General features: G+C 36.3%; 1 long non-coding RNA gene across 5 annotated transcripts in view; it reads left to right on the top strand.

Moving 5' to 3' along the window:
- The first annotated feature begins 969 nt into the window (after positions 1-969).
- The window catches only part of LOC109446224 (uncharacterized), a 246,430-nt gene continuing 241,399 nt past the window's right edge, over positions 970-6,000 (top strand). For 4 of the 5 annotated variants that reach the window (XR_016020178.1, XR_016020179.1, XR_016020180.1 and 1 more), the window contains exon 1: positions 970-1,024. This is a non-coding gene — a long non-coding RNA (uncharacterized LOC109446224). The remainder of the gene's footprint in view (positions 1,025-6,000) is intronic. The other variant, XR_016020181.1, reaches the window with a different exon arrangement.

The raw sequence follows: 6,000 nt of genomic DNA, 5'->3' as shown, positions 1-6,000 counted from the left end.
ATATTAGTTAAGTATGAGTTGACTTGAACTGAATTTAGCCTGGTTAGATCAAGCTGCTTTTGAGTCAACTGACACCCTAAAGGCATGAAGATAGAGCATTCCTTTCTGCTAACTAATATGTGGAACTATTTCCTATCTTATATAACTTTTGGAAATTCTCTCCGATAGTCACAAAGCGTAGAAAGTAGCTGAGTATTAAAGCAGGACATTACAGATTCAATAAGCAACCTTGTCAGATTTCTCTTCCCTTCACCCTGAATTAGAGTATCAGGAGTTACGCATAAATATAAACTCTAAGCTACACCACTGTTAAATTCTACAGGATCCTTTAGGCAAATAGCTTGTCTTTTATGTGGTGTGTTTACATAAGGATTAAGATGGTAGAGTGACGTTCATTGAGAGCCAAGTAGACTTATACAACTGTCTGAATATTATGAAGGTGGGTGGTTATTATTATCAGACAATCAAGAGAACCAACAATTGACTTACAAGATGAATGGGTAAAACAATATAGAGTCAGAGTTTTATGGAGATATATATCACTATATCTAATTATCTACCTGTCTATCATTAAATTAAAAGTAAACCAAAGTAGAAATTCACTCAAATTGGTGGCTCTTTTAATTTTATACTCATTTGATTTGTGGATTAATTCTTGATCCACATGTTTAATGAAAAATTAGAAAACAAATGCAAAGTGAGGGCAAATTTCTCTCTCTTTTCCCTACCCCCAGAGAAAAATGTTAGAAGTATTTATCCCACACATCTCACTGAGCTGTCTTATTAAAGCTGAGTTGACCTAAATAGTTATAAAAGCTCTACATATATAATGTTAACAGATATTGTCATACGGGCAAATCTTGTCTAGAAGGGAAATGTAATGTCCACTTTGAATGCACAACTAGCAAATTTAGGAATAAAAGTTATTTTTTTAGCTTGCCATGAAAATAACACCATGCTCTTTTCTTTCAGGTAGCAGGATGAAGAAGTGACTGAAAGAGCCTGACTACTGACTATGAAAAAGGTAAGAATGAAAGAAAGGATCAATATCTGTGAAAGTTCAAACATGGTTACATACTGACCAAGTATTAAATACTAAACTACAGTTTAGTCTTTCCATTTGTAAACTAGATTTTTATTTGACAGAAATATACAAGATTATGTACTTTTAATTTCAGTGGTTTTTCTTAAAAACAAAAGGCAAGGCATCTGTCCCATAAGATGAATAAACTTTAAGCAGCATTTGCTAATTACCTTATCTTCTAAATGTGGTCTCTCTAGAGTTTATTTAATGTAGTTCATCTTCAGGAAATTGCAGACTAATGAGGAAGAGCCATAAAAGAAAAGCTGACAATTTTACTCTTATCTGTAGGAAAAGTCCCATGAAACAAAGGAAACCATTTTTAAACTACTTTAGAATGTATGTTTTTTTAAAGCTCACTTTTGGATAGTGTAATAGAAATTAAAGCATGACTGTTATTTGCAGTTAATTCTTTAACAGTAATAACAATTACACCAGCGTTGGTGATTAATAATACTGTTGACATGACTCCCTTATGAATTTGCATGTAGATAAAATTAGAATTGTTTTTTCTGTTTTTTGTTTTTTCCATTAAGCCTTGGAATACATATTTAAAGATTTGTCCAAAGCCACATAGCTAGTTAGGGACAAAACTGGTGCTAAGCGCAGGTTTCCTGACATAGCTCTGTCTCCATTGCTTTGTTTTTCTCTCATGACCTCATCCAATCTTGTTTAATTTACTATGGGGAAATACATTCTGAGGAAAATAAAAATAAATGGAAAAGAGTAAAATCAATTCTGGTTAGAACTATTGTGTTTAGACGTTTTCAGCATGCTAGTTTATGTCGTTCCCATGATACGGGTATCCCTCAGAACTGCTGACGTGCAGCAGTGTGGCTCGGTGGTTCAAAACGTGGGCTGAGGAGTCAGACTGCTTGGGTGAGGCTGGTTCTGTCCCTCACTACGAGCGAGACTTGTATTTCAGCTACCTCTTGGGAAAATGGGGAACACAGTAAAAACTACTTTTGTGGTGGTTGTGAGAATTCATTGAAGTATAGTTGATGTAACGTGTTTAGAATAGCATCGATATATATATAGTAAGTCCCCCCCCCAAAGATTAGATGTTATTTCATTCATTTTAATAATTAACATTATTAAGGAAGGTGAAAGATTTACTATCCCAAATTACAATATTAAAATAATTGGGGATCAAGTAGAATTTCACTTTTTGGAGAAGGACTTGTCAGTGCTTCAGTGCTGTCACTTATAAGCATTGTTAGCTCATGGTAAAGGCCATTAAGTGAGAAACAGGAGAATAATGTTTTTCAAGTAGTAAAACTTCATAAACCAGGTTAATTAGCAGCTTAATTACAAAATTAAATTATTTTGCTTTGAAACTCAGGCTTTATGCTAAAAAATTTGTTAAATTAAGAAGTCCTTTTAGATGTGGCATTAGTTCTCCGCACGACGATGAACACTCCATCTTTTCCTTTATAAAAGGAATATAGAGATAGATATATAAATAAATACTGTGTCTCTTACAGATGCTTAGCTAGAAACTAAAAATTGTGTTTAAAATATTGATTCTTTCAACATTAAATTTTGTTACATAATGCTCTGTTCATGGTAAATACAACATATATTAGAATGGCAGGATAATTACTTTTAATTTTTACTTAGGTGTTTTTAAAGCAAAAAAATCTTTTCATTGTAAGTGATTTTTTATTAAGTAGGTAATTTAGTTATTGCTGTAAATTGCAAATCCCATGAGCTGGAGACTCCTAATCTCTGTTGGATGGCTAGGTCCCTGAGGAAGTTGAATAATGCTGTGGATGGAGCTGTCTCTCTCTTGCAGTCTAATCCAGTGGAACCTGACGGGCTGGTGTTGGAGTGTAGATCTCCTGATAGAAATACATCTCCTTATGTAATTACTGATGTCCAAGTTCACTGTTTACTCTAACCAGTCAAAATTGCTTTCAACCTAGAGTATTTTCTTTCAGTGATTATGCTTGATTATTGAGCCATGATCTGGACAAAATAAAAGACTTTCTTTGGCTGGGAGAGTTCATTGGACCACCAGTGACCCATCTAACTAACTGTGTTCTGCTTCGCTTCAAGATTCCTTGCCTGCTTGCTTGCTTGCTTTCTTTCTTTCTTTCTTTCTTTCTTTCTTTCTTTCTTTCTTTCTTTCTTTCTTTCTTCCTTCCTTCCTTCCTTCCTTCCTTCCTTCCTTCCTTCCTTCCTTCCTTCCTTCCTTCCTTCCTTCCTTCCTTCCTTTCTTTCTTTCTTTCTTTCTTTCTTTCTAATTTTTATTGGGGAATATTGGGGAAACAGTGTGTTTCTCCAGAGCCCATCAGCTCCAAGTCGTTGTCCTTCAATCTAGTTGTGCAGGGCGCAGCTCAGCTCCAAGTCCAGTAGCCGTTTTCAATCTTAGTTGCAGGGGGCGCAGCCCACCGTCCTATGCAGGAGTTGAACGGGCAACCTTGTTGAGAGCTCACACTCTAACCAACTGAGCCAGCCAGCCACTCCTCTGGCAGCTCGTTGCCTTCGGTCTAGTTATGGAGGGTGCAGTTCACTGGCCCATGTGGGAATCGAAATGGCAGCCCTGTTGTTCAGAGCTCGTACTCTAACCAACTGAGCCATCCAGCTGCCCCAAGGATTCCTTGCATTCTTGAATCCTAGTTCATATTAGAGTTCAGGATTTTGAGGATCACTTAGGTTCCTTGGTATGAGTGTTCACCTAATTGCCTGCCACCTTGACATTGAATTGTGCCTATCCTGGTTTGCTAATCAGGCTGTCTCGATTGCCTGCTATCATAGTGGGCTGCCCATCATACAATGAACCCTGCCTAACCATATTCTACTATATCAAGCCATGTTTACTGCCCTACTTGAAGAGGTTATCTGGTTCTCTTTTGATGCCCATATCATGATCTGTGTATCTGTGCATGCTTCTACCTGAAAGCTCACTTCAGTAAGCATTCTGTGTATAAAGTTTGTATTGAAAACTTCGGTTTCCATAATGGAGTCACTTGTGATGAAGGAATCCTACTGCAGAAATGACTGTAAAGCTGGACAGAATATGCTAGACAATAAATTGAAGATATTGGAGAACAATCAATATAGTTAGGACACCAAGGGTATTATGATCTTTGAGAGAAGCATATAAGCTGAACTTAAATTCTCCCGTGAGTTTTCCCTGAGGAAAGCATTTTGTAAATCATAGCATAGGTGAATGAAGTATAAGAAGAGTGTCATTGTTATTGGACTAAAGAGAAAGAAGAGTTTAGGGCAAAGTGGCTAGGACTGGAGGGACGCCTTTCTGGAGGGGAGGAAACTGCAGAAAAGTAGCCCAAATATCTGCATATAAATTCTGCTCACAAAGCAATCTGCACAGATGCAGGACTAAGACTGCAAAAAACCTGCCACAAAAGAATATCTGGATGGTCAGATAACTGATGTGGGATATTTGTAGCCACATGGTACCGGAGAGAGAGGACTTCAAGTGCTGCCAAGGTAGAGGGTCATTGGTAAACAAGCTCAGACTTTCAGTGGAGACCCTGTCTGTCAAGCCATAGAAGTAGGCACCTTACCCTAGGAAAACTGAAATAGGCAAGCCCTAACAGAGCTTTAAATCAAGCCTAGACAGGATCAGGTGATCCACCAAAGTTGGTTTCTTTCTTTTTTTGAATATCAAAAAATTTTAAATCTCTTTGAAGGAAGATGTTCAGAGCCGTCATGATATCCAGCATTCAATGAGAAATTACAAGACATGCTATAAAACAGGAGAAAATGACCAAAACCCGATAGAAAAAAGACAGTAAACCCCTAGATGATTTAGATATTGCATCTATCAAATAGGGATTTTAAAATAACTATGATTAATAAGACCAAGAAAATGGAGAAAATGATGTATAAAACAGATGCAAAGATGGATAATTTCAATAAAGAATCGGAACCTATCTAAACTAATCAAATGGATATTCTGGAACTGAAAATACGATATTTAACATTAGAACTTTGGATGTTTTGAACAGCTGGGTGAACACATTCAGAGCACAGGATTAGTAAACTAGAAAACAGGCCAAAATAAACTAAGGTAGAAGAGAAAACAGAATAGAACATAAAAAACATGTGGTATACAAACTGACTTCTGACGTCTCTATTCTCTAGAAATGGACTTCATACTTAGAAGTTCTATGAATTGCTTTTTTTCTAGGCTATTGGATGCTATTAGAAACATACTTAGACACATCTAATTCCATTGCTGATTCAGAGCATTTGAATTTTCAAGAGAACTTAAGGAATTAAGAGATATTTCTGTAAACTTTAATTTGAATGGAAAATCTGTTTTCTTTAAATGGTATCGTTGCCAAAATTTGATAACGTGAGAAAAGAGAACAGAGTACAAGATTCTGAGGAGTAGGAACAATCTGGATCAAGTTTTCTTCCTAAAGGAAATAAAACAGTGTCGTAAGAATAAATCAATATTTCCGTGTTTCAGTTCTTATTCTGGTTTTCATTTCAAAACAATTTGGATCAGTAGCAGATCCCTGCCCCCTTCACTTTTTCCTGTTTTCTGTGCTTCCCACTTTTGATCTGTTCAGTGTGCTTATGCTCCTGGCCTTTTTACTATATTAAGGATCTATAAGGTTTTCCATTTCTGGAAAGTTAGGCGGAGAGTAGAATTTTTGATCCAAGTCTTTGTAATTTGCAGCATGAGAACTGTTTCATCAGTTGCCATGCATCTTTTATGGGTTATTAACTATTTTTCTTGAGACTTGTGTGCGTTGACTGTAGACCCACCTTGAAACTGTTGGGGAAAAATAATATACTCTGACAATAGTTTTATTGGTGCCTTGGATAAAGATACAATTATGGAAGGCACATTTAGGGAGATGTTAATGAAAAGTGGATAGCACATTTTATCTCTTTCCTATTCACTGATTTTCCCTTAAAAATTAACCAAAAGCTAATGT

Source organism: Rhinolophus sinicus, chromosome 2 (assembly GCF_057876585.1).
Source record: "Rhinolophus sinicus isolate RSI-liver-muscle chromosome 2, RSI-T2T, whole genome shotgun sequence".
Lineage (NCBI taxonomy): Eukaryota > Metazoa > Chordata > Mammalia > Chiroptera > Rhinolophidae > Rhinolophus > Rhinolophus sinicus.
This window is presented reverse-complemented; position numbering and strand designations above follow the sequence as displayed.